The following is a 547-nucleotide window of genomic DNA, read 5'->3' as shown; positions in this document are numbered from 1 at the left end:
ATTTAAAATACTGGTGGCAGAGCCCTCAGAATCACAGCAATTCAAACCACCACAGCACGACAGACAGACAAGTGGTGGCCATTTGGTTTTATGTCGATACTGTCTTGATGTCATCCCACAACTCTTATGCCTTATGCATTGGTGTCCAATGCATCAAATCAGTTTTTGAAATGATCTCTAAATTAACGTGGGTTATGTCCAAGGTCATATTTTAACTCTCTTGGTCTTGTTTTAATTTTTTTTTAGCTTCAGCCCGAATTTACAAATAATCAATTGATGGTCTGCTCCACAGTCTGCCTCTGACCTTGTTTTGGCTGATAATATTGACCTTTCCATAGATACAGTCAGTTTGATTCCTATGTATTGCATTTGGTGGATCCATGTATAAAGTCACCCTTTTCTGTTGTTGAAGAAAGAATTTGCAATGAAGAAGTCATTGGTTTTGCAAAATTCTGTTATACGATTTCCAGCATCATTTCCATTAGTAAGGCCGTATTTTCCAACTACTGATCCATCCTCTTTGTTTCCAACTTTCACATTCCAATCA

This window comes from Chrysochloris asiatica, unplaced genomic scaffold (assembly GCF_000296735.1).
Source record: "Chrysochloris asiatica unplaced genomic scaffold, ChrAsi1.0 scaffold00027, whole genome shotgun sequence".
NCBI lineage: Eukaryota > Metazoa > Chordata > Mammalia > Afrosoricida > Chrysochloridae > Chrysochloris > Chrysochloris asiatica.
Note: the sequence above shows the minus strand (reverse complement) of the source record.